Source organism: Pseudophryne corroboree, chromosome 3 (genome assembly GCF_028390025.1).
Source record: "Pseudophryne corroboree isolate aPseCor3 chromosome 3, aPseCor3.hap2, whole genome shotgun sequence".
Lineage (NCBI taxonomy): Eukaryota > Metazoa > Chordata > Amphibia > Anura > Myobatrachidae > Pseudophryne > Pseudophryne corroboree.
Genome location: NC_086446.1, coordinates 111,864,140 through 111,886,768, shown reverse-complemented (window position 1 = coordinate 111,886,768; position 22,629 = coordinate 111,864,140). Strand labels below are relative to the sequence as shown.

The following is a 22,629-nucleotide window of genomic DNA, read 5'->3' as shown; positions in this document are numbered from 1 at the left end:
TCTAACTACTGGTACATAAATGAAGAAGTTTAAAAATGGAATGCATCAACAGAACGGTGTTGGCAGTATAAAAATACCTACAGCACCTTGTATTCCCAGGTAGTCTCCCATCCAAGTACTAACCAGGTCCAACACTGCTTAGTTCCCAAGACCAGATGAGATTTGTCGTATTCAGTGTGGTGTGGATATAGATGAGCTTTTTGGTTTCTGTTAGAGCTTTTCTTTTTTTTTTTTCAAAATATTTTTTATTGAGGTCAAAAAGGCATGTTGAATCATAACAGATGATGACATATAATGACATATAATTCAACTGTACCTGGGGCCACATTAGCCACCCGGAACCGTCGTGTATGAAAAGAAAAAGAAAATAGAATCCGAAGCCCAGAACAAAGAACCTCACATTTTCACTTTTTACATCGATACGTTTAGATATGTGTTATATCATAGTATTGTGTAACCAAATAGCAAAATTAGTAAACATAAAATATGATGGAACAGCTAATGTGTTCCTGCTAATTAGCAGATTCTTTGCCTAGAAGTAAAGCATATTAATGCGTCTCCCCCTTTGGGGATCGCTAAATCCTAAAACAATAAAAACACTAACAGTATTAACAACATTATTAACATTATTAATCGTACCTGCCAGGACCCGGGGGCCGCCGACCCATCCACGGAGACATCAACAGTGTGATAAGAAGAGATAGACGATAGATATCCAGTGTTAAGGAGTAGGAGGAGGTAGATGTAAGAACTTAAGGGTCAGGTGCGGGCAATCAGAGTTGAAACGATGAGAGGGAATAGAAAGCAAGAAAAGAAAACAAGAGGAGAGTAGAAGGTAGGGAAGAGGAGAGGGGGCTAGGGTGTAGTTATGGAAGAGCGATGGGGGGGTCATCTGCTAGAACTTGGTGTCCGTACCAGGTAGTGCAGTGAAAGCTTTGTTTAATGGCTGTTTTTGTCGGAATAGGTAGTGTGTTGATAAATCGTCTCCAGCAGTGAAACAGGGTGGGGGTTAATATTTCTTTGTTAAGGGAAGTATCCAGCCAGTCCATCGTGAATAGGAATAGTAGTCTAGAGGTAGCTAGAGGTAGTGTGGGAGGGGTATTGGATATCCATTGTTGTAATATGGCCTTCCTGCCTACTGCTGAGAGGATCATAATTAGTTTCGTGTCTCGAGAGGGAATATCGTTTTGGTCATGGACATACCCGAATAGCGCCCAAGAGGCAGTACATCGGAAGCGCAAGCCCAACTCGGCAGTTCCGTAGGTGTGTAGTTCTGTCCAAAATTTTTGGATGTGGCTGCAGTGCCAGAAGCAGTGCATAAGATCTGCTATTAATGAAGAGCATTTTAAGCATTTAGCCGAGTCGGACAAGCCCATCAAATGGCTCCTCCTTGGTGATATGTAGGCTCTGTGTAGTATTTTGTATGCCATTTCTTGATAGAGGCTGGCAGGGATAAGTTTGAGGGAGCTTGCAAAACTATCCACTATGTTCTCCGGGGACATTGACGGGATTTGGGTGGACCATGTTTGTATTTGTGTGAGGTCTGTAGTGGGTATGTGTTCCGTGCGTATGCGGGTATATATTGCTGAGATGGAGCAGGTCCCTGAGCGCAGAAGTGCGTCCAGAGAGTTAACCAGGTCTGAGGCAGTAAGATGTGAGAGGGTCGATCGTATGTAGTGTGATATTTGGTAGAAAGAAAAGCGATGGCGGAGGCTAATTCCATATTTGGTTGACACCTCCGTGAAGGTGAGTATTCTTTTGTTGGAGTCGAGGAGGTTTCCTATACATGTGATACCTGAGGTGTGCCAATTGGTAAAGGGGATGTGGGCCTGACCATTTTGGAATTGTGTATTTCCGACCAAAGGGAGAAAGAGTGAGTAGGTGTGGTGTAGCTTAAGAGATCTGCGGGAGAGTCTCCACGCTACAATAGTAGAGGTTAATAGAGGGTTATCCAAATGAAGGTTAGATATTTCCGATTTGTTTGCATGGAGAATGTAGCTGAGGGATAGGGGGGCACAGAATTGGGAGTCGACTAGTGAGTCGGTAAAGTTAGACGTTCCGTGGATCCAATCCACAGCGAATCGGAGGAGACAAGCATGGTTGTACTGCTCCACGCTCGGCAGATTCACCCCTCCGTTTTGTATTGTTTGGGTTAACTTAAAAAGACTTATCCTGGGTCGTTTATTGGCCCAGATAAATTTCGAGATCGAGGAATTTAGATGAGATACATCAGCTTTTGAGAGTATGATGGGCAACATCTGCAGAGCGTAGAGCAGTCTGGGGAAACTAACCATCTTGACCAGATTACAGCGCCCCAAGAGATTTAAGGGTAGTGTTTGCCATAGCGTAAGTTCTGTCTGGATCTTAATGAGAATTGGGTGGATGTTGTCGGTGTATAGATGGGTGGGGTCAGCGGGTAGTATGATGCCTAGATATGTAATGTGGGTGCTGGCCCATCGGAATGGGAAGGGGGTATCCCAGCCTTTGGTAATCTGGGGAAATATGGCCAATGCTTCTGTTAGAGCTTTTCTAATTCTAACTACTGGTACATAAATGAATAAGTTTGAAAATGGAATGCATCAACAGAACGGTGTTGGCAGTATAAAAATACCTACAGCACCTTTTATTCCCAGGTGGTCTACCATACAAGTGCTAACCAGGCCCAACACTGCTTAGCTTCCAAGCTCAGATGCGATTGTACATATCCAGTGTGGTGTGGCTACAGATGAGCTTTTTGGTTTCGGTTAGAGCTTTTCTTCTTCTAACTACTGGTATATAAATTAATACGTTTAAAAAAAAATGGAATGAATCAACAAAACGGTGTTAGCAGTATAAAAATACCTACAGCACCTTGTATTCCCAGGTGATCTCCCATCCAAGTACTAACCAGGTCCAACACTGTTTAGCTACCAAGAGCAGATAAGATAGGGCATATCCAGTGTGGTGTGGCTGTAGATGAGCTTTGCGGTTTCTGTTAGAGCTTTTCTACTTCTAACAACTGGTACATAAATGAATAAAATTGAAAATGGAATGCATCAACAGTACGGTGTTGGCAGTATAAAAATACCTACAGCAGCTTGCATTCTCAGGTGGTCTCCCATCCAAGTACTAACCAGGCCCAACACTGTTTAGCTACCAAGAGCAGATAAGATTGGGCGTATCCAGTGTGGTGTGGCTGTAGATAAGCTTTGTGGTTTCTGCTAGAACTTTTCTACTTCTAGCTACTGGTACATAAATGAATAAGTTTGAAAATGGAATGCATCAGCATAACGGTGTTGGCAGTATAAAAATACCTACAGCACCTTGTATTCCCAGGTGGTCTCCCATCCAAGTACTAACCAGGCACAACACTGCTTAGCTTCCAAGATCAGATAAGAATGGGCGTATCCAGTGTGGTGTGGCTGTTGATGAACTTTGTGGTTTCTGTTAGAACTTTTCTACTTCTAACTACTGGTACATAAATTAATAAGTTTGAAAATGGAATGCATCAACAGAATGGTGTTGGCAGTATAAAAATACCTACAGCACCTTGTATTCCCAGGTGGTCTCCCATCCAAGTACTAACCAGGTCCAACACTGTTTATCTACCAAGAGCAGATACAATTGGGCGTATCCAGTGTGGTGTGGCTGTAGATGAGCTTTGTGGTTTCTGTTAGAGCTTTTCTACTTCTTACAACTGGTACATAAATGAATAAAATTGAAAATGGAATGCATCAACAGTACGGTGTTGGCAGTATAAAAATACCTACAACAGCTTGCTTTCCCAGGTGGTCTCCCATCCAAGTACTAACCAGGCCCAACAATGCTTAGCTTCCAAGATCAGATGAGATTGAACATATCCAGTGTGGTATGACTACAGATGAGCTTTTTAGTTTCTGTTTGAGCTTTTCTACTTCTAACTACTGGTATATAAATGAATAAGTTTGAAAATGGAATGCATCAACAGAACGGTGTTGGCAGTATAAAAATACATACAGCACCTTGTATTCCCAGGTGTTCTCCCATCCTAGTACTAACTAGGACCAACACTGCTTAGCTTCCAAAATCAGAGGAGATTGGGCGTATCCAGTGTTGTGTGGCTGTAGATTAGCTTTGTAGTTTCTGTTAGAACTTTTCTACTTCTAGCTGCTGGTACATAAATGAATAAGTTTGATAATGGAATGCATCAACAGAACGGTGTTGGCAGTATAAAAATACCTACAGCACCTTGTATTCCCAGGTGGTCTCCCATCCAAGTACTAACCAGGCCCAACACTGCTTAGCTTCCAAGATCAAAAGAGATAGGGCGTATCCAGTGTGGTGCGGCTGTACATGAGCTTTGTAGTTTCTGCTAGAACTTTTCTACTTCTAGCTACTGGTACATAAATTACTAAGTTTGAAAATGGAATGCATCAATAGAACGGTGTTGACAGTATAAAAATACCTACAGCACCTTGTATTCCCAGGTGGTCTCCCATCCAAGTACAAACCAGGCCCAACACTGCTTAGTTTCCAAGATCAGATGAGATTGGCATATCCAGTGTGGTGTGGCTGTAGATGAGCTTTGTGGTTTCTGCTAGAACTTTTCTACTTCTAGCTACTGGTACATAAATGAATAAGTTTGAAAATGGAATGCATCAGCATAACGGTGTTGGCAGTATAAAAATACCTACAGCACCTTGTATTCCCAGGTGGTCTCCCATCCAAGTACTAACCAGGCACAACACTGCTTAGCTTCCAAGATCAGATAAGAATGGGCATATCCAGTGTGGTGTGGCTGTTGATGAGCTTTGTGGTTTCTGTTAGAACTTTTCTACTTCTATCTACTGGTACATAAATGAATAAGTTTAAAAATGGAATGCATCAACAGAACGGTGTTGGCAGTATAAAAGTACCTACAGCACCTTGTATTCCCATTGGGTCTCCCTTCCAAGTACTAACCAGGCCCAACACTGCTTAGCTTCCAAGATCAGATGAGATTGAGCGTATTCAGTGTGGTGTGTCTGTAAATGAGCTTTGAGGTTTCTGCTAGAACTTTTCTACTTCTAGCTACTGGTACATAAATTAATAAGTTTGAAAATGGAATGCATCAACAGAACGGTGTTGGCAGTATAAAAATACTTACAGCACCTTGTATTCCCAGGTGGCCTCCCATCCAAGTACTAACCAGGCCCAACACTGCTTAGCTTCCAAGATCAGATGAGATTGGGTGTATCCAGTGTGGTGTCGCTGTAGATGAGCTTTGTGGTTTCTGCTAGAACTTTTCTACTTCTAAAAACTGGTACATAAATGAATAAATTTGAAAATGGAATGCATCAACAGAACGGTGTTGGCAGTATAAAAATACCTACAGTACCTTGTATTCCCAGGTGGCCGCCCATCCAAGTACTAACCAGGCCCAACACTGCTTAGCTTCCAAGATCAGATGAGATTGGGTGTATCCAGTGTGGTGTGGCTGTAGATGAGTTTTGTGGTTTCTGCTAGAACTTTTCTACTTCTAACAACTGGTACATAAATGAATAAATTTGAAAATGGAATGCATCAACAGAACGGTGTTTGGAGTCTAAAAATACCTACAGCACCTTGTATTCCCAGGTGGTCTCCCATCCAAGTACTAACCAGGTCCAACACTGCTTAGCTTCCAAGAGCAGATAAGATTGGGCATATCCAGTGTGGTGTAGCTGTAGATGAGCTTTACTGTTTCTGTTAGAGCTTTTCTACTTCTGACTACTGGTACATAAATGAATAAAATTTTAAATGGAATGCATCAACAGAACGGTGTTGGCAGTATAAAAATACCTACAACACCTTGTATTCCCAGGTGGCCTCCCATCCAAGTACTAACCAGGCCCAACACTGCTAAGCTTCCAAGAGCAGATGAGATTGGGCATATCCAGTGTGGTGTGGCTGTAGATGAGTTTTGTGGTCTCTGTTAGTACTTTTCTACTTCTTACTGCTGGTACATAAATGAATAAGTTTGAAAATGGAATGCATCAACAGAACGGTGTTGGCAGTATAAAAATACATACAGCACCTTGTTTTCCCAGGTGTTCTCCCATCCTAGTACTAACTAGGACCAACACTGCTTAGCTTCCAAAATCAGAGGAGATTGGGCGTATCCAGTGTTGTGTGGCTGTAGATGAGCTTTGTAGTTTCTGTTAGAACTTTTCTACTTCTAGCTACTGGTACATAAATTAATAAGTTTGAAAATGGAATGCATCAATAGAACGGTGTTGACAGTATAAAAATACCTACAGCACCTTGTATTCCCAGGTGGTCTCCCATCCAAGTACTAACCAGGCAAAACACTGCTTAGTTTCCAAGATCAGATGAGATTGGCATATCCAGTGTGGTGTGGCTGTAGATGAGCTTTGCGGTTTCTGCTAGAACTTTTCTACTTCTAGCTACTGGTACATAAATGAATAAGTTTGAAAATGGAATGATTCAACAGAACGGTGTTGGCAGTATAAAAATACCTACAGCATCTTGTATTCCCAGGTGGTCTCCCATCCAAGTACTAACCAGGGACAACACTGCTTAGCTTCCAAAATCAGATGAGATTGGGCGTATCTAGTGTGGTGTGGCTGTAGATAAGCTTTGTGGTTTCCGTTAGAACTTTTCTACTTCTAACTACTGGTACATAAATGAATAAGTTTGAAAATGGAATGCATCAACAGAACGGTGTTTGGAGTCTAAAAATTCATACAGCACCTTGTATTTCCCGGTGGTCTCCCTTCCAAGTACTAACCAGGCCCAACACTGCTTTGTTCCCAAGATCAAATGAGATTGGGCGTATCCAGTGTGGTGTGGCTGTAGATGAGCTTTGTGGTTTCTGTTAGAACTTTTCTACTTCTATCTACTGGTACAGAAATGAATAAGTTTGAAAATGGAATGCCTCAACAGAACGGTGTTGGCAGTATAAAAATACCTACAGCACCTTGTATTCCCAGGTGGCCTCCCATCCAAGTACTAACCAGGCCCAACACTGCTAAGCTTCCAAGATCAGATGAGATTGGGTGTATCCAGTGTGGTTTCGCTGTAGATGAGCTTTGTGGTTTCTGCTAGAACTTTTCAACTTCTAACAACTGGTACATAAATGAATAAGTTTGAAAATGGAATGCATCAACAGAACGGTGTTTGGAGTCTAAAAATTCCTACAGCACCTTGTATTCCCAGGTGGTCTCCCATCCAAGTACTAACCAGGCCCATCACTGCTTAGTTCCCAAGATCAGATGAGATTGGGCGTATCCAGTGTGGTGTGGCTGTACATTAGCTTTGTGGTTTCTGTTAGAACTTTTCTACTTCTAACTACTGGTACATAAATGAATAAAATTGAAAATGGAATGCATCAACAGAACGGTGTTGGCAGTATAAAAATACCTACAGCACCTTATATTCCCAGGTGGTCTCCCATCCAAGTACTAACCAGGTCCAACACTGCTTAGTTCCCAAGACCAGATGAGTTTTGTCGTATTCAGTGTGGTGTGGATATAGATGAGCTTTTTGGTTTCTGTTAGAGCTTTTCTAATTCTAACTACTGGTACATAAATTAATAAGTTTGAAAATGGAATGCATCAACAGAACGGTGTTGGCAGTATAAAAATACCTACAGCACCTTTTATTCCCAGGTGGTCTCCCATACAAGTGCTAACCAGGCCCAACACTGCTTAGCTTCCAAGCTCAGATGCGATTGTACATATCCAGTGTGGTGTGGCTACAGACGAGCTTTTTGGTTTCGGTTAGAGCTTTTCTTCTTCTAACTACTGGTATATAAATGAATACGTTTAAAAATGGAATGAATCAACAAAACGGTTTGAGCAGTATAAAAATACCTACAGCACCTTGTATTCCCAGGTGGTCTCCCATCCAAGTACTAACCAGGTCCAACACTGTTTAGCTACCAAGAGCAGATAAGATTGGGCGTATCCAGTGTGGTGTGGCTGTAGATGAGCTTTGCGGTTTCTGTTAGAGCTTTTCTACTTCTAACAAATGGTACATAAATGAATAAAATTGAAAATGGAATGCATCAACAGTACGGTGTTGGCAGTATAAAAATACCTACAGCAGCTTGCATTCTCAGGTGGTCTCCCATCCAAGTACTAACCAGGCCCAACACTGTTTAGCTACCAAGAGCAGATAAGATTGAGCGTATCCAGTGTGGTGTGGCTGTAGATGAGCTTTGTGGTTTCTGCTAGAACTTTTCTACTTCTAGCTACTGGTACATAAATGAATAAGTGTGAAAATGGAATGCATCAGCTTAACGGTGTTGGCAGTATAAAAATACCTACAGCACCTTGTATTCCCAGGTGGTCTCCCATCCAAGTACTAACCAGGCACAACACTGCTTAGCTTCCAAGATCAGATAAGAATGGGCGTATCCAGTGTGGTGTGGCTGTTGATGAGCTTTGTGGTTTCTGTTAGAACTTTTCTACTTCTAACTACTGGTACATAAATTAATAAGTTTGAAAATGGAATGCATCAACAGAATGGTGTTGGCAGTATAAAAATACCTACAGCACCTTGTATTCCCAGGTGGTCTCCCATCCAAGTATTAACCAGGTCCAACACTGTTTATCTACCAAGAGCAGATACAATTGGGCGTATCCAGTGTGGTGTGGCTGTAGATGAGCTTTGTGGTTTCTGTTAGAGCTTTTCTACTTCTAACAACTGGTACATAAATGAATAAAATTGAAAATGGAATGCATCAACAGTACGGTGTTGGCAGTATAAAAATACCTACAACAGCTTGCTTTCCCAGGTGGTCTCCCATCCAAGTACTAACCAGGCACAGCAATGCTTAGCTTCCAAAATCAGATGAGATTGGGCATATCCAGTGTGGTATGGCTACAGATGAGCTTTTTAGTTTCTGTTAGAGCTTTTCTACTTCTAACTACTGGTATATAAATGAATAAATTTGAAAATGGAATGCATCAACAGAACGGTGTTGGCAGTATAAAAATACCTACAGCACCTTGTATTCACAGGTGGTCTCCCATCCAAGTACTAACCAGGTCCAACACTGCTTAGCTTCCAAGAGCAGATAAGATTGGGCATATCCAGTGTGGTGTAGCTGTAGATGAGCTTTACTGTTTCTGTTAGAGCTTTTCTACTTCTGACTACTGGTACATAAATGAATAAAATTTTAAATGGAATGCATCAACAGAACGGTGTTGGCAGTATAAAAATACCTACAGCCGCTTGCATTCCCAGGTGGTCCCCCATTCAAGTAATAACCAATCCCTAGACTGCTTAGCTTCCAAGATTAGATGAGATTGGGCGTATCCAGTGTGGTGTGGCTGTAGATGAGTTTCGTGGTTTCTGTTAGAACTTTTCTACTTCTAACTACTGGTACATAAATTAATAAAATTGAAAATGGAATGCATCAACAGAACGGTGTTGGCAGTATAAAAATACCAACAGCAGCTTGCATTCCCAGGTGGTCTCCCATCCAAGTACTAACCAGGCCCTACACTGCTTAGCTTTAAAGACCAGATGAGATTTGGAGTATACAGTGTGGTGTGGCTGTAGATGAGCTTTGCGGTTTCTGTTAGAGCTTTTCTACTTCTAACAACTGGTACATAAATGAATAAAATTGAAAATGGAATGCATCAACAGTACGGTGTTGGCAGTATAAAAATACCTACAGCAGCTTGCATTCCCAGGTGGTATCCCATCCAAGTATTAACCAGGCCCAACACTGCTTAGCTTCCAAGATCAGACGATATTGGGTGTATCCAGTGTGGTGTGGCTGTAGATGAGTTTTGTGGTCTCTGTTAGTACTTTTCTACTTCTTACTGCTGGTACATAAATGAATACGTTTGAAAATGGAATGCATCAACAGAACGGTGTTGGCAGTATAAAATACATACAGCACCTTGTATTCCCAGGTGGTCTCCCATCCTAGTAATAACTAGGACCAACACTGCTTAGCTTCTAAAATCAGAAGAGATAGGGCGTATCCAGTGTGGTGCGGCTGTAGATGAGCTTTGTAGTTTTTGCTAGAACTTTTCTACTTCTTACTACTGGTACATAAATGAATAAGTTTGAAAATAGAATGCATCAGCAGAAAGGTGTTGGCAGTATAAAAATACCTACAGCACCTTGTATTCCCAGGTGGTCTACCATCCAAGTACTAACCAGGCCCAACACTGCTTAGCTTCCAAGAGCAGATGAGATTGGGCGTATCCAGTGTGGTGTGGCTACAGACGAGCTTTTTGGTTTCGGTTAGAGCTTTTCTTCTTCTAACTACTGGTATATAAATGAATACGTTTAAAAATGGAATGAATCAACAAAACGGTTTGAGCAGTATAAAAATACCTACAGCACCTTGTATTCCCAGGTGGTCTCCCATCCAAGTACTAACCAGGTCCAACACTGTTTAGCTACCAAGAGCAGATAAGATTGGGCATATCCAGTGTGGTGTGGCTGTAGATGAGCTTTGCGGTTTCTGTTAGAGCTTTTCTACTTCTAACAACTGGTACATAAATGAATAAAATTAAAAATGGAATGCATCAACAGTACGGTGTTGGCAGTATTAAAATACCTACAGCAGCTTGCATTCTCAGGTGGTCTCCCATCCAAGTACTAACCAGGCCCAACACTGTTTAGCTACCAAGAGCAGATAAGATTGGGCGTATCCAGTGTGGTGTGGCTGTAGATGAGCTTTGTGGTTTCTGCTAGAACTTTTCTACTTCTAGCTACTGGTACATAAATGAATAAGTGTGAAAATGGAATGCATCAGCTTAACGGTGTTGGCAGTATAAAAATACCTACAGCACCTTGTATTCCCAGGTGGTCTCCCATCCAAGTATAAACCAGGTCCAACACTGTTTATCTACCAAGAGCAGATACAATTGGGCGTATCCAGTGTGGTGTGGCTGTAGATGAGCTTTGTGGTTTCTGTTAGAGCTTTTCTATTTCTAACAACTGGTACATAAATTAATAAAATTAAAAATGGAATGCATCAACAGTACGGTGTTGGCAGTATAAAAATACCTACAACAGCTTGCTTTCCCAGGTGGCCTCCCATCCAAGTACTAACAAGGCACAGCAATGCTTAGCTTCCAAAATCAGATGAGATTGGGCATATCCAGTGTGGTATGGCTACAGATGAGCTTTTTAGTTTCTGTTAGAGTTTTTCTACTTCTAACTACTGGTATATAAATGAATAAATTTGAAAATGGAATGCATCAACAGAACGGTGTTGGCAGTATAAAAATACCTACAGCACCTTGTATTCCCAGGTGGTCTCCCATCCAAGTACTAACCAGGTCCAACACTGCTTAGCTTCCAAGAGCAGATAAGATTGGGCATATCCAGTGTGGTGTAGCTGTAGATGAGCTTTACTGTTTCTGTTAGAGCTTTTCTACTTCTGACTACTGGTACATAAATTAATAAAATTGAAAATGGAATGCATCAACAGTACGGTGTTGGCAGTATAAAAATACCTACAGCAGCTTGCATTCCCAGGTGGTATCCCATCCAAGTATTAACCATGCCCAACACTGCTTAGCTTCCAAGATCAGAGGATATTGGGTGTATCCAGTGTGGTGTGGCTGTAGATGAGTTTTGTGGTCTCTGTTAGTTCTTTTCTACTTCTTACTGCTGGTACATAAATGAATAAGTTTGAAAATGGAATGCATCAACAGAACGGTGTTGGCAGTATAAAAATACATACAGCACCTTGTATTCCCAGGTGGTCTCCCATCCTAGTAATAACTAGGACCAACACTGCTTAGCTTCCAAAATCAGAAGAGATAGGGCGTATCCAGTGTGATGCGGCTGTAGATGAGCTTTGTAGTTTTTGCTAGAACTTTTCTACTTCTTACTACTGGTACATAAATGAATAAGTTTGAAAATAGAATGCATCAGCAGAAAGGTGTTGGCAGTTTAAAAATACCTACAGCACATTGTATTCCCAGGTGGTCTACCATCCAAGTACTAACCAGGCCCAACACTGCTTAGCTTCCAAGAGCAGATGAGATTGGGCGTATCCAGTGTGCTGTGGCTGTAGATGAGTTTTGTGGTCTCTGTTAGTACTTTTCTACTTCTTACTGCTGGTACATAAATGAATAAGTTTGAAAATGGAATGCATCAACAGAACGGTGTTGGCAGTATAAAAATACATACAGCACCTTGTATTCCCAGGTGGTCTCCCATCCTAGTACTAACTAGGACCAACACTGCTTAGCTTCCAAAATCAGAGGAGCTTGGGCGTATCCAGTGTTGTGTGGCTGTAGATGAGCTTTGTGGTTTCTGTTAGAACTTTTCTACTTCTAGCTGCTGGTACATAAATGAATAAGTTTGATAATGGAATGCATCAACAGAATGTTGATAGCAGTATAAAAATACCTACAGCACCTTGTATTCCCAGGTGGTCTCCCATCCAAGTACTAACCAGGTCCAACACTGCTTAGCTTCCAAGAGCAGAAAAGATTGGGCATATCCAGTGTGGTGTAGCTGTAGATGAGCTTTACTGTTTCTGTTAGAGCTATTCTACTCTGACTACTGGTACATAAATGAATAACATTTTAAATGGAATGCATCAACAGAACGGTGTTGGCAGTATAAAAATACCTACAGCAGCTTGCATTCCCAGGTCGTCCCCCATTCAAGAAATAACCAGGCCCTAGACTGCTTATCTTCCAAGATTAGATGAGATTGGGCGTATCCAGTGTGGTGTGGCTGTAGATGAGTTTTGTGGTTTCTGTTAGAACTTTTCTACTTCTAACTACTGGTACATAAATGAATAAAATTGAAAATGGAATGCATCAACAGAACGGTGTTGGCAGTATAAAAATACCAACAGCAGCTTGCATTCCCAGGTGGTCTCTCATCCAAGTACTAACCAGGCCCTACACTGCTTAGCTTTAAAGACCAGATGATATTTAGAGTATACAGTGTGGTGTGGCTGTAGATGAGCTTTGTTGTTTCTGTTAGAGCTTTTCTACTTCTAACTACTGGTACATAAATTAATAAGTTTGAAAATGGAATGCATCAACAGAACCGTGTTGGCAGTATAAAAATACCTACAGCCCCTTGTATGCCCAGGTGGTCTCCCATCCAAGTACTAACCAGTTACAACACTGCTTAGCTTTCAAGATCAGATGAGATTGGGCGCATCCATTGTGGTGTGTCTGTGGATGAGCTATGATGTTTCTTTTAGAGCTTTTATACTTCTTACTACTGGTTCATAAATGAATATGTTTAAAAATGGAATGCATCAACAGAACGCTGTTGGCAGTATGAAAATGTCTACAGCACCTTGTATTCCCAGGTGGTCTCCCATCCATGTACTAACCAGGCCCAATACTGCGTAGCTTCCAAGATCAGATAAAATTGGGCGTATCCAGTATGGTGTGGCTGTAGATGAGCTTTGTCGTTTCTATTAGAGCTTTTCAACTTCTAGCTACTGGTACATAAATGAATAAGTTTGAAAATGGAATGCATCAACAGAACGGTGTTGGCAGTATAAAAATACCTACAGCACCTTGTATTCCCAGGTGGTGTCCCATCCAAGTACTAACCAGGCCCAACACCACTTAGCTTCCAAGATCAGATGAGATTGGGCGCATCCATTGTGGTGTGGCTGTAGATGAGCTTTGGGGTTTCTGTTAGATCTTTTCTACTTCTAACTACTGGTACATAAATGAATAAAATTGAAAATGGAATGCATCAACAGAACAGTGTTGGCAGTATAAAAATACCAACAGCAGCTTGCATTCCCAGGTGGTCTCCCATCCAAGTAATAACCAGGACCAACACTGTTTAGCTTCCAAGACCAGATGAGATTTGGAGTATACAGTGTGGTGTGGCTGTAGATGAGCTTTGTTGTTTCTGTTAGAGCTTTTCTACTTCTAACTACTGGTACATAAATTAATAAGTTTGAAAATGGAATGCATCAACAGAACGGTGTTGGCAGTATAAAAATACCTACAGCACCTTGTATTCCCAGGTAGTCTCCCATCCAAGTACTAACCAGTCCCAACACTGTTTAGCTTTCAAGATCAGATGAGATTGGGCGCATCCATTGTGGTGTGGCTGCAGATGAGCTATGAGGTTTCTTTTAGAGCTTTTCTACTTCTTACTACTGGTACATAAATGAATAAGTTTGAAAATGGAATGCATCAACAGAACGCTGTTGGCAGTATAAAAATACCTACTGCACCTTGTATTCCCAAGCGGTCTCCCATCCATGTACTAACCATGCCCAATACTGCTTAGTTTCCAAGATCAGATAAAATTGGGCATATCCAGTATGGTGTGGCTGTAGATGAGCTTTGTGTTTTCTATTAGAGCTTTTTTACTTCTAGCTACTGGTACATAAATGAATAAGTTTGAAAATGGAATGCATCAACAGAACGGTGTTGGCAGTATAAAAATACCTACAGCACCTTGTATTCCCTGGTGGTCTCCCATCCAAGTTCTAACCAGGCCTAACACTGCTTAGCTTCCAAGACAAGATGAGATTTGGCGTATCCAGTGTGGTGTGGATATAGATGAGCTTTTTGGTTTCTGTTAGAGCTTTTCTACTTCTAACTACTGGTACATAAAGGAATAAGTTTGAAAATGGAATGCGTCAACAGAACGGTGTTGGCAGTATAAAAATACCTACTGCAGTTTGCATTCCCAGGTGGTCTCCCATCCATGTACTAGCCAGGCCCAACACTGCGTAGCTTCCAATATCAGATAAGATTGGGCATATCCAGTGTGGTGTGGCTGTAGATGAGCTTTGTGGTTTCTGTTAGAGCTTTTCTACTTCTAACTACTGGTACATAAATGAATACGTTTTTCATTTTCGGTTCCGTGTGCATGGAGTGATGATCGTGCTCTCTCAGCTCCGCTCCTAGCCCGGTTCACTAATTTCCTTTTCACGGCTGTCTCAGCCTCCAAGAGCCAGGCCCTGCAAACGGCGCTCGCCACCCACTTGTCGGCATGGACAAATTTTGTCTCCTCTTCTCAGCCACAGCGCTCGTTTCAGCAGACGCTGCGGCAAGTGAATCGCGGTGCCGATCCTAACATGGCGCCAGACCCGGATGCACACGCTATGTCTCCGGCCAGCAAGAAGTCTGCTGCAGACCCAGGAAAAGACACAGCCTCACAACCTCTCAAGGCTTCTTATGCCCCTCTCACGTATACAGATCTGGTGGATGAAAAAGAACAAACGGCTGCGCTGAATATCAGGAACGGAACATAATGTACAGAGAGCCAACGTAAAAAATAACAATGTTTATTAATAAAACATATAAAAAGATTAATTATCAAATAACCGGTGAATAATATATATAAATATATATAAGAACAATCACTAGACGTGGACTAGTGGTATATTGTAATAACTCAGCTTATTGGGGTGAAAAGTTCCGTGATTCACTTGTTAGATAATTGATAAATACCAGGTGTGTTGGTAGGATCCTAATGAATTAAAAGTCCCTCAGTTGAAAATGATATTCAATACCTTTCCAAAATGGGCTGGTAAGAGCCGAGCGTCCTCGGCTTCAATGTCCTGCAATGCCCATATACGCTGTGCAGCGGAAAGGAATGGACCGTCTCTCTCACAACCCGGTCGTGGCGGCGTGTGCGCTGAAGCCGCTGATGTCGGATGCTGTAGGCGGAGGGTGCAGCGGGGACCAAGGAACACCTGGAAGATTTCACCTGAGCTGAGTGTGGATAGGGGCGGGTCCTCTACCTTTGAGAAAGTCACGTGAACGTGACGAAACGCGTCAGGACCCGCCCCTATCCACACTCAGCTCAGGTGAAATCTTCCAGGTGTTCCTTGGTCCCCGCTGCACCCTCCGCCTACAGCATCCGACATCAGCGGCTTCAGCGCACACGCCGCCACGACCGGGTTGTGAGAGAGACGGTCCATTCCTTTCCGCTGCACAGCGTATATGGGCATTGCAGGACATTGAAGCCGAGGACGCTCGGCTCTTACCAGCCCATTTTGGAAAGGTATTGAATATCATTTTCAACTGAGGGACTTTTAATTCATTAGGATCCTACCAACACACCTGGTATTTATCAATTATCTAACAAGTGAATCACGGAACTTTTCACCCCAATAAGCTGAGTTATTACAATATACCACTAGTCCACGTCTAGTGATTGTTCTTATATATATTTATATATATTATTCACCGGTTATTTGATAATTAATCTTTTTATATGTTTTATTAATAAACATTGTTATTTTTTACGTTGGCTCTCTGTACATTATGTTCCGTTCCTGATATTCAGCGCAGCCGTTTGTTCTTTTTCTATGCTATCACCACAATACTACACATAGTATTCCGGCAAGCGCAGACTATCAGGAACATAAAATTGTGATTATTTAATTCTATGAAACACGTATTGGTTTTCACTTTTTATTTTGATGATTAGGCGCTCGTTTGTTGCAGTTTTTTGTTTAGATCTGGTGGATGCCATCACATCCACAGTGGATACTCTCTTTACAAAAGCAGTGAGTGACATCACTGCTCAGGTACAGCAGCTAAACACGCGGGTCTCAGGCAATGAGAACAGAATAGCCTCTATAGCCCATAACTTAGCTGATTTGCAGTGCGAGGTTAAACGCCTTGAGAAAGATAATTATGCTCTCATTAATCGCATGGAGGATTTTGAAAATTGTTCGCGACGTAACAATGTGCGACTGGTTGTGTTGCCTGAATCCCTTAAAGGTCCTGAACTAGAGACTTTTGTTAAATCTACATTGCCACAGCTGTTGGGCATACAGAATGCATGCAAAGATATGATTATCTTAAGGGTTCATATGGTAGGCCCTCCTCCACGTTCCCATGACTCCCGCCCACGGGTTACGCTGTTTAAATGCTTAATCTATACCCATAAGCTTGAAATCTGGAAAGCCTCCAGGAAAATACCCGTCATCAATTGGGAAGGGAAGAAAATGAGGATCTTTCAAGACTTTTCAGCAGAATTGTCAAAAGCGAGAAAAACTTTTTTTCCCATTTGTTCCCAGCTCGTTGCCAGCAAACTGAAATTTGCCCTGATTTACCCAGCAAAACTCCATATGTTCTATAAAGATAGACACTATGACTTTCTCACACCGGCAGATGCTGATGATTTCCTACAGGATGCAGACCCTGACCTTTCGTCTGACATAACAGATCTGTCCCCACAGCAAGCCGCACGTTACTGATATTAGCTTTTAGCTATTTGCTACTTTCCTAGGTTTACCGAATAAGTTCATGTGGACTGGTTCATATCCCTGTTACTATGGACCGGGCTCAGAAGGAGCTAGCTCCAGGTATTATGTTAGGAGTTTCTCCATATTTCCACTACTGTTTTCTTTTTTATTTCATGTCCAGAAGTCTAGTGCTATGACACGTAAAATGTTTGACACGCAGCGCGTTTTTCCATTTACTACTCTATTTAAATTTTCTAATGTCTTCTCTGTCTCTGTGCCCCCCTCCCTTCATGTGTCTTCCCTCCCCTTTACCTTACCTGTATGGTTTAACGATTCAATCACATATGTTTCAATATCCATTTGATAGACTTGGCTCAGCTGTATTATCAAATCCTCCTTCTATGCTATGACTACCCTATGCATAGGTTCCTTGAACGTAGGAGGGTTTAATTATCCTGCGAAGAGGAGAAAGATTTTGGTCTACCTTAATGCATTAAAACTGAATGTGGTTTTTGTACAAGAGGCGCATTTAATTCCTGCTGAAATGGTGAAGCTGTAAATGTTCGGTTGCAAACTACTTGACTTCTCGTCTTATAATTCTAAGGTTAGAGGAGTTGTCCTCCTTATTAAACGCAATATCTCATATTCCCATATCGCTTCTCAGGCTGACATGGAAGGTAGATACACGATTACCCAGGTATCACTTAATTCTAAGGTGTACACCTTTTGCAATGTATATGCTTCTCCTATCTATTCCAAAGAATTTTTTCAAACTTTCATTGCTAAATTAACGCCATTTATGGGCGACCCTATGATAGTATGTGGGGACTTTAATCTAATATCAGACATTTCCCTAGATCAATTGCTACCCCCAACGTGTCATGCTACTTCCAAAAAATTACTCAGGCTTGGAGTCCCACAATTTGCTACCCAATTATCCTTAGTGGATGCTTGGCGCTCCACCTACCCCATGTCTAGAGAATATACATGCCTTTTGGTGGCCTATCAAACATTTTCCAGAATTGTCTATATTTTGATTTCGCAATCCTGTTCACAAGAATGTCTTCAGTGGAGATTGAACCCATCGCCATTTCTGATCATGCCCTTCTTAGATTGGACCTTAATTTGTCTGATGATAATCCTTCCCACTCCCCTTGGCGCTTCCCCACGCATCTTCTCACTTCCAATGATATTAAAACAATGTTGCTAGACAGTTGGAAGGACTACGCAGTTAATAATAGTGAATGTGCAGCCACTAACCCCCCACTCTTTTGGCAGACGGCTAAAACGGTTCTTAGAGGCAACATTATGTCCTATGTGTCTAGGTTGAACAAGGCATATGCAGATTCCTATCTATCCTTACAGTCCTCTCTTACCTCTGCTTATTCAGAATTCCAACGTGTCCCCTCCCTAACAAACAAACATAAATATGTACAGGCAAAAACCCACTTAGATGAATTTCTTCACAAAAGAGGTAATACATATCTCTACCGTATCAACTACCGTTACCATCGTTTTGGGAATAAGACAGGTAGAATTCTAACTAATATTTTGAATGGTTCTAGACCTTCTGTTGCGGTTCACCCTCTGTTATGCACACCAGTGCCAGCAGGAATGTACTGGTGTCTGAACGGTGAGGGATGCAAAACAAATGAACTCACAGACAGACTGGGGAATATGACATTACATACACAGAAGGTGATAGGGTAACAAAATAAACACAAAGTGAACAGAGAAGCCCAAAGGCTAAGACACTGGGTGTCTCCCTAGTATTAGGAATGCTCAGATGGAAAGAAGCGAGATGTAGTGATTTAATACGTAGAGAACCCGAAATGCTGTTGCTAAGGGCAACAGCAAAACCCTAAAGGGTTACCAACGGGTGTGGCAGTAAACTCCTTAGTCAGAGATGGAATAAAAGACACAAGGAGAGTCTCCACAATCCTAGTCCTCACTTGCAGTGCACTGGTTCAGTTTACTGCCACTAAACTGACACCTGAACACTTTGCACAGTGAGAAAGGATTTTGGCAGGCAAGTCTGAGAATACAGCCGCAAACTTGCTAGGTTCACAGAGTAGCAAAAGAACCCCAGCAGGTTAAACGACTGACTCCAGTCTTACTGCTAGGTCTGGATTGGCATAGTGTAATACCAAATCCCAAGGCCTATTTGCAGTAAGCAACAAACAAATACAAAGTTTACACAGTACTAGCTAGCTTTCAGGAACTGACTAACCAACAAAGATTCAGCAGCATCTGCCTAACCTGAGAAGAGGGTTTATATAGCAGGTGCTGTCCACGCCCCACTCAGACCTCACAGACTGTGAGCACAAAAACCAGCACCGGATCCCCTGCCGTGCACAGAGCCTGTAACTACTGCACAGCAAAAGACCCGAACCGGAGTATCAGCTACGCTCAGGTTATTCCGCTAGCACTTGTCTCCCGGTTGCCATGACGACGTGGCAGCACAGAGCAGGAGACCCTAACACCCTCTCAGGAGACATGATTGCACTCTCACCTCTTCCAATAAACAAATAGTGGATAAAATGATCCAATTCTACACTGATCTCTATTCTGTTTCCTCCTCTTCTCTGTAACCTAACCTTGTTTCTTCAGGAGAACAGGAATTTCCATGGTCCGCCCTGCCTTTCCCCACTATCTCTACAGAGATGAGTTCGGCATTGACTGCACCAATCACACCCATGGAGGTCTCTTGAGTTATTTCTTCCCTCAAGGCCACTAAGGCCCCCGGACCTGATGGCTTTGGGGGTAGCTTCTATAAGACACTACACTCAGAGATATCGAATACTCTAGTTGATTCATTTAACCATATTCTATTGTCTGACTGCTCCCCACTCTACTTTAATAATGCATATATCAAATTTTTACCTAAACCTGGCCGGGATTTGTCTCTACCAGGGTCTTATAGGCCAATTTCACTACTCAATTCCGATTATAAAATACTGACTAAAATCTTAGCCAATAGATTAAAAAATATCCTCCCATCCATAATACATCCGGATCAAACTGGATTTATCCAGGTTTTGCATTCGGTCCTCAATGTTCAGAAGGTGATAGCAGTGATTCAATCCCTACAAACTTCCTCTGGGTCTCCCCCTCAGGTGTGGTGGTATCAATGGATGTGGAGAAGGCCTTCGATCTGGTCCTTTGGCCCCATTTATTTGACTCTTTATCTCGATTTGGCTTCCCCTCTGCATTTATTTCATATATCTATGCAGAAAAACATCATAGATTAGTTCAGGCCCTGCAGATTTACCATTTTTTTGTTCTAATTCCATAAGGATGCCTAGAGCCTCATTATGTGTATGGTCTAATAAAATGGGTAAGGTATTTTCCTTCACATTTTCTAGACGTTTATTAGTAAAGTATCTCTGTCTACAAAGTTCTTTAGTGTATCTATTCAACTCAACATATAATTCAAAGGGGTCTGGTCCTGTAGAGGGTGCAAGCTTGAGACCTTTAGAAATTATCACCTTCTCGCTTTCTGTCAATATTTTGGAGGATAGATTAAAAATACTATTATTCTTCAGTCTTTCTTTGCACTTTTGGAGTGACTTCTTAAATCCTCCTCTGAATCCTTTGTATCTGGTACTTTTCTTTTTGGAGAGTCTTGATTTAACGGACTGTACCTGTTCCAATTTTTCCAGATCGGGTACAGATCCTTCTCTAAAGAAGTCTGAGATCTGCTCCCTTCTGTATAAAATCTGGAGATGTCTGTTGTGTTAAATTCTTTTTCTCCATTGGTTGGGGGCTACTTCTAGTCCTAGTTGGGTTGTTAAAATGATGAGTCCTATGCTGATCTTTTCTATTCATGCTAGAGGAATTGATTCTATTCCTCTGCATTTGGTACATATTTGGATTCTTATTCTGGGTGTACATTCTCCTATCTTGAGCTGAAAGATATCTATGTCTCATATTATAAGTCCTCACTTGATTAGTGCTCTAGTCATGATTGTCTCTTGACAATTTTTTATTTTTAGAGGCAATCAGAGTCTGTTCATACTAGTGATGAGCGGGTTTGGTTTCTCGGAAACCGAATGCCCCCGAACTTCACCCTTTTTACACGGGTCCGAGCCATACTCGGATTCTCCTGTATGGCTCGGGTAACCCGAGCGCGCCCGAACGTCATCATCCCGCTGTCGGATTCTCGCGAGATTCGGATTCTATATAAGCAGCCGCGCGTTGCCGCCATTTTCACTCGTGCATTGCAAATGTTAGGGAGAGGACGTGGCTGGCGTCCTCTCCGTTATTGTTGAATTTGATTGTGCATTATTGCTTAATTCATTGTGGGGAGGACTGGGGAGCAGCTGTATAAAATAGGAGGAGTACAGTGCAGAGTTTTGCTGATCAGTGACCACCAGTTATCCGTTCTCTGCCTGAAAAAACCGCTCCATATCTGTGCTCAGTGTGCTGCATATAAATCTGTGCTCACACTGCTTAATTGTGGGGCCTGGGGAGCAGCTGTATTATATAGCAGGAGTACAGTGCAGAGTTTTGCTGACAGTGACCACCAGTATACGTTGTCTGCCTGAAAAACACTCCATATCTGTGCTCAGTGTGCTGCTTTATTGTGGGGACTGGGGACCACCAGTATAATTAATATTATATAGGAGGAGTACAGTGCAGAGTTTTGCTGACAGTGACCACCATTATACGTTGTCTGCCTGAAAAACACTCCATATCTGTGCTCAGTGTGCTGCTTTATTGTGGGGACTGGGGAGTCGGGACCACCAGTATAATATTATATAGGAGGAGTACAGTGCAGAGTTTTGCTGACACAGTGACCACCAGTATACTATATATAGCAGTACGGTACGGAAGGCCACTGCTGTACCTACCTCTGTGTCATCATTAAGTATACTATCCATCTACATTCTATACCTGTGGTGCATTTTAGTTGTGCGCAGTATATATAGTAGTAGGCCATTGCTATTGATACTGGCAAATAATTCCACACATTAAAATATGGAGAACAAAAATGTGGAGGTTAAAATAGGGAAAGATCAAGATCCACTTCCACCTCGTGCTGAAGCTGCTGCCACTAGTCATGGCCGAGATGATGAAATGCCATCAACGTCGTCTGCCAAGGCCGATGCCCAATGTCATGTAAAATCCCCCCAAAAAAAGTTCAGTAAAATGACCCAAAAATCAAAATTAAAAGCGTCTGAGGAGAAGCGTAAACTTGCCAATATGCCATTTATGACACGGAGTGGCAAGGAACGGCTGAGGCCCTGGCCTATGTTCATTTCTAGTGGTTAAGCTTCACATGAGGATGGAAGCACTCATCCTCTCGATAGAAAAATGAAAAGACTTAAGCTGGCAAAAGCATAGCAAAGAACTGTGCATTCTTCTAAATCACAAATACCCAAGGAGAGTCCAATTGTGTCGGTTGCGATGCCTGACCTTCCCAACACTGGACGGGAAGAGCTTGCGCCTTCCACCATTTGCACGCACCCTGCAAGTGCTGGAAAGAGCACCCGCAGTCCAGTTCC

The 22,629-nt window shown here is 42.1% G+C and overlaps 2 non-coding genes and 48 pseudogenes across 2 annotated transcripts; all 50 read right to left on the bottom strand.

Moving 5' to 3' along the window:
* Nucleotides 1-74: 74 nt before the first annotated feature.
* On the bottom strand, nucleotides 75-193 carry LOC134898364 (5S ribosomal RNA; annotated as a pseudogene).
* A 2,645-nt stretch (nucleotides 194-2,838) lies between these two features.
* LOC134896806 (5S ribosomal RNA) lies at nucleotides 2,839-2,957 on the bottom strand (annotated as a pseudogene).
* Nucleotides 2,958-3,064: 107 nt separating this feature from the next.
* Nucleotides 3,065-3,183, bottom strand: LOC134895499 (5S ribosomal RNA; annotated as a pseudogene).
* A 107-nt stretch (nucleotides 3,184-3,290) lies between these two features.
* Nucleotides 3,291-3,409, bottom strand: LOC134894971 (5S ribosomal RNA; annotated as a pseudogene).
* A 107-nt stretch (nucleotides 3,410-3,516) lies between these two features.
* LOC134895893 (5S ribosomal RNA) lies at nucleotides 3,517-3,635 on the bottom strand (annotated as a pseudogene).
* A 107-nt stretch (nucleotides 3,636-3,742) lies between these two features.
* LOC134896457 (5S ribosomal RNA) lies at nucleotides 3,743-3,861 on the bottom strand (annotated as a pseudogene).
* Nucleotides 3,862-3,968: 107 nt separating this feature from the next.
* LOC134897549 (5S ribosomal RNA) lies at nucleotides 3,969-4,087 on the bottom strand (annotated as a pseudogene).
* A 107-nt stretch (nucleotides 4,088-4,194) lies between these two features.
* LOC134893671 (5S ribosomal RNA) lies at nucleotides 4,195-4,313 on the bottom strand (annotated as a pseudogene).
* A 107-nt stretch (nucleotides 4,314-4,420) lies between these two features.
* Nucleotides 4,421-4,538, bottom strand: LOC134891352 (5S ribosomal RNA; annotated as a pseudogene).
* Nucleotides 4,539-4,645: 107 nt separating this feature from the next.
* Nucleotides 4,646-4,764, bottom strand: LOC134895775 (5S ribosomal RNA; annotated as a pseudogene).
* Nucleotides 4,765-4,871: 107 nt separating this feature from the next.
* On the bottom strand, nucleotides 4,872-4,990 carry LOC134893897 (5S ribosomal RNA; annotated as a pseudogene).
* Nucleotides 4,991-5,097: 107 nt separating this feature from the next.
* LOC134884819 (5S ribosomal RNA) lies at nucleotides 5,098-5,216 on the bottom strand. The gene has a single exon (XR_010168951.1). It is a non-coding gene; the product is annotated as a 5S ribosomal RNA (ribosomal RNA).
* Nucleotides 5,217-5,323: 107 nt separating this feature from the next.
* LOC135066766 (5S ribosomal RNA) lies at nucleotides 5,324-5,442 on the bottom strand. The gene has a single exon (XR_010253007.1). It is a non-coding gene; the product is annotated as a 5S ribosomal RNA (ribosomal RNA).
* Nucleotides 5,443-5,549: 107 nt separating this feature from the next.
* On the bottom strand, nucleotides 5,550-5,668 carry LOC134893324 (5S ribosomal RNA; annotated as a pseudogene).
* A 107-nt stretch (nucleotides 5,669-5,775) lies between these two features.
* LOC134894392 (5S ribosomal RNA) lies at nucleotides 5,776-5,894 on the bottom strand (annotated as a pseudogene).
* Nucleotides 5,895-6,001: 107 nt separating this feature from the next.
* Nucleotides 6,002-6,120, bottom strand: LOC134897636 (5S ribosomal RNA; annotated as a pseudogene).
* Nucleotides 6,121-6,227: 107 nt separating this feature from the next.
* Nucleotides 6,228-6,345, bottom strand: LOC134896120 (5S ribosomal RNA; annotated as a pseudogene).
* Nucleotides 6,346-6,452: 107 nt separating this feature from the next.
* On the bottom strand, nucleotides 6,453-6,571 carry LOC134896656 (5S ribosomal RNA; annotated as a pseudogene).
* Nucleotides 6,572-6,678: 107 nt separating this feature from the next.
* Nucleotides 6,679-6,797, bottom strand: LOC134897865 (5S ribosomal RNA; annotated as a pseudogene).
* A 107-nt stretch (nucleotides 6,798-6,904) lies between these two features.
* Nucleotides 6,905-7,023, bottom strand: LOC134887572 (5S ribosomal RNA; annotated as a pseudogene).
* Nucleotides 7,024-7,130: 107 nt separating this feature from the next.
* On the bottom strand, nucleotides 7,131-7,249 carry LOC134894479 (5S ribosomal RNA; annotated as a pseudogene).
* Nucleotides 7,250-7,356: 107 nt separating this feature from the next.
* Nucleotides 7,357-7,475, bottom strand: LOC134898420 (5S ribosomal RNA; annotated as a pseudogene).
* Nucleotides 7,476-7,582: 107 nt separating this feature from the next.
* On the bottom strand, nucleotides 7,583-7,701 carry LOC134898370 (5S ribosomal RNA; annotated as a pseudogene).
* A 107-nt stretch (nucleotides 7,702-7,808) lies between these two features.
* LOC134893119 (5S ribosomal RNA) lies at nucleotides 7,809-7,927 on the bottom strand (annotated as a pseudogene).
* Nucleotides 7,928-8,034: 107 nt separating this feature from the next.
* Nucleotides 8,035-8,153, bottom strand: LOC134896205 (5S ribosomal RNA; annotated as a pseudogene).
* A 107-nt stretch (nucleotides 8,154-8,260) lies between these two features.
* Nucleotides 8,261-8,379, bottom strand: LOC134894970 (5S ribosomal RNA; annotated as a pseudogene).
* A 107-nt stretch (nucleotides 8,380-8,486) lies between these two features.
* Nucleotides 8,487-8,605, bottom strand: LOC134897101 (5S ribosomal RNA; annotated as a pseudogene).
* A 107-nt stretch (nucleotides 8,606-8,712) lies between these two features.
* Nucleotides 8,713-8,831, bottom strand: LOC134897397 (5S ribosomal RNA; annotated as a pseudogene).
* Nucleotides 8,832-8,938: 107 nt separating this feature from the next.
* On the bottom strand, nucleotides 8,939-9,057 carry LOC134894616 (5S ribosomal RNA; annotated as a pseudogene).
* Nucleotides 9,058-9,164: 107 nt separating this feature from the next.
* On the bottom strand, nucleotides 9,165-9,283 carry LOC134897672 (5S ribosomal RNA; annotated as a pseudogene).
* A 107-nt stretch (nucleotides 9,284-9,390) lies between these two features.
* LOC134895077 (5S ribosomal RNA) lies at nucleotides 9,391-9,509 on the bottom strand (annotated as a pseudogene).
* Nucleotides 9,510-9,616: 107 nt separating this feature from the next.
* On the bottom strand, nucleotides 9,617-9,735 carry LOC134895443 (5S ribosomal RNA; annotated as a pseudogene).
* Nucleotides 9,736-9,841: 106 nt separating this feature from the next.
* Nucleotides 9,842-9,960, bottom strand: LOC134898155 (5S ribosomal RNA; annotated as a pseudogene).
* A 107-nt stretch (nucleotides 9,961-10,067) lies between these two features.
* On the bottom strand, nucleotides 10,068-10,186 carry LOC134891518 (5S ribosomal RNA; annotated as a pseudogene).
* A 107-nt stretch (nucleotides 10,187-10,293) lies between these two features.
* Nucleotides 10,294-10,412, bottom strand: LOC134894389 (5S ribosomal RNA; annotated as a pseudogene).
* Nucleotides 10,413-10,519: 107 nt separating this feature from the next.
* Nucleotides 10,520-10,638, bottom strand: LOC134895498 (5S ribosomal RNA; annotated as a pseudogene).
* Nucleotides 10,639-10,745: 107 nt separating this feature from the next.
* Nucleotides 10,746-10,864, bottom strand: LOC134897666 (5S ribosomal RNA; annotated as a pseudogene).
* A 107-nt stretch (nucleotides 10,865-10,971) lies between these two features.
* Nucleotides 10,972-11,090, bottom strand: LOC134897899 (5S ribosomal RNA; annotated as a pseudogene).
* Nucleotides 11,091-11,197: 107 nt separating this feature from the next.
* LOC134893323 (5S ribosomal RNA) lies at nucleotides 11,198-11,316 on the bottom strand (annotated as a pseudogene).
* Nucleotides 11,317-11,423: 107 nt separating this feature from the next.
* Nucleotides 11,424-11,542, bottom strand: LOC134896395 (5S ribosomal RNA; annotated as a pseudogene).
* A 107-nt stretch (nucleotides 11,543-11,649) lies between these two features.
* On the bottom strand, nucleotides 11,650-11,768 carry LOC134897916 (5S ribosomal RNA; annotated as a pseudogene).
* A 107-nt stretch (nucleotides 11,769-11,875) lies between these two features.
* On the bottom strand, nucleotides 11,876-11,994 carry LOC134894980 (5S ribosomal RNA; annotated as a pseudogene).
* Nucleotides 11,995-12,101: 107 nt separating this feature from the next.
* Nucleotides 12,102-12,220, bottom strand: LOC134897215 (5S ribosomal RNA; annotated as a pseudogene).
* Nucleotides 12,221-12,327: 107 nt separating this feature from the next.
* LOC134894903 (5S ribosomal RNA) lies at nucleotides 12,328-12,446 on the bottom strand (annotated as a pseudogene).
* A 332-nt stretch (nucleotides 12,447-12,778) lies between these two features.
* LOC134897939 (5S ribosomal RNA) lies at nucleotides 12,779-12,897 on the bottom strand (annotated as a pseudogene).
* Nucleotides 12,898-13,230: 333 nt separating this feature from the next.
* On the bottom strand, nucleotides 13,231-13,349 carry LOC134895185 (5S ribosomal RNA; annotated as a pseudogene).
* Nucleotides 13,350-13,456: 107 nt separating this feature from the next.
* On the bottom strand, nucleotides 13,457-13,575 carry LOC134889230 (5S ribosomal RNA; annotated as a pseudogene).
* Nucleotides 13,576-13,682: 107 nt separating this feature from the next.
* LOC134897752 (5S ribosomal RNA) lies at nucleotides 13,683-13,801 on the bottom strand (annotated as a pseudogene).
* Nucleotides 13,802-13,908: 107 nt separating this feature from the next.
* Nucleotides 13,909-14,027, bottom strand: LOC134895555 (5S ribosomal RNA; annotated as a pseudogene).
* A 107-nt stretch (nucleotides 14,028-14,134) lies between these two features.
* Nucleotides 14,135-14,253, bottom strand: LOC134896942 (5S ribosomal RNA; annotated as a pseudogene).
* Between the last annotated feature and the right edge of the window lie 8,376 nt (nucleotides 14,254-22,629).